The sequence below is a fragment of the Balaenoptera ricei genome, chromosome 15 (assembly GCF_028023285.1).
Source record: "Balaenoptera ricei isolate mBalRic1 chromosome 15, mBalRic1.hap2, whole genome shotgun sequence".
In the NCBI taxonomy this organism is placed as follows: Eukaryota; Metazoa; Chordata; class Mammalia; order Artiodactyla; family Balaenopteridae; genus Balaenoptera; species Balaenoptera ricei.
This window is the reverse complement of record NC_082653.1, coordinates 49,459,161-49,460,001: the sequence shown is the minus strand read 5'-3', so window position 1 is coordinate 49,460,001 and position 841 is coordinate 49,459,161.

Here is an 841-nt window from a genome sequence, read left to right as displayed (position 1 = left end):
GGAGAAGTAGGGAGAGAAGAGGGGAGGGGAGGAGAGGAGCAAGGGAGGATGATGGACGGGAGGGAGGAAATAAGAAAATGGCCTCACCATCCAAACGTTCCCAAAGAAAGATTTCCTTGACTTTCAGAGTGGAAATGAACCTGCGCACTCTGCCCCGGCAGCGCCCAGGCACAGCTGATCGGCACCTCCTACAAGTCAATCCCTCCCGGCCACAGGGGCTCCTGAGAGTTCTGAGTCCTTCCTCCGGCCCCTGCAGGCACAGGACGACTCTGGAGACCACCTCACACGCTCCCCGCCCCCCGTCGGCTTTATTGTTAACCTCCCACGTGAGGAGGTGCAGGTGGCCAAAGGTCACCTCGCGCAGCAGTCGCATGCCCTGGAGGAGATGCTGACGCGGCCATCACCTCCCCCCCTGCCCCCCCTGCAGGGGCACTGAGGGCCCCCGGGGGCTCCTCATGCTCCAGCCTCGGCCCCACGGTGTGCACGGTGTCCCCGGTGCTGGACTCACGGAGGGCGGATGGCCTTCAGCCAGCAGGCCCGGTCCTGGAGGCCAGAGCATCTCTGCAGCAACACCCTGGCCCAAAGAGCATCTGTGAACCGCCTGCCAAGCTGAGCCCAGCGCCTCTGCCTGACAGTCACGTGTGGGGCTGTCTTGTCACTAGCTGTCTGTTTATGTTTACCCAACGCTCAAGACGCCCTTCTTCAAACCCACCCACTAGTACAAAACATCAGCCCCCAAATAACCTGAAGTCGAAGGTCCCACGATAAGCCCTGGACAGGGAGCTACAGGGCAACGCTCTCCTGTTTCATTCTGATCAGGAAAACTTCACAAGGACCTTTC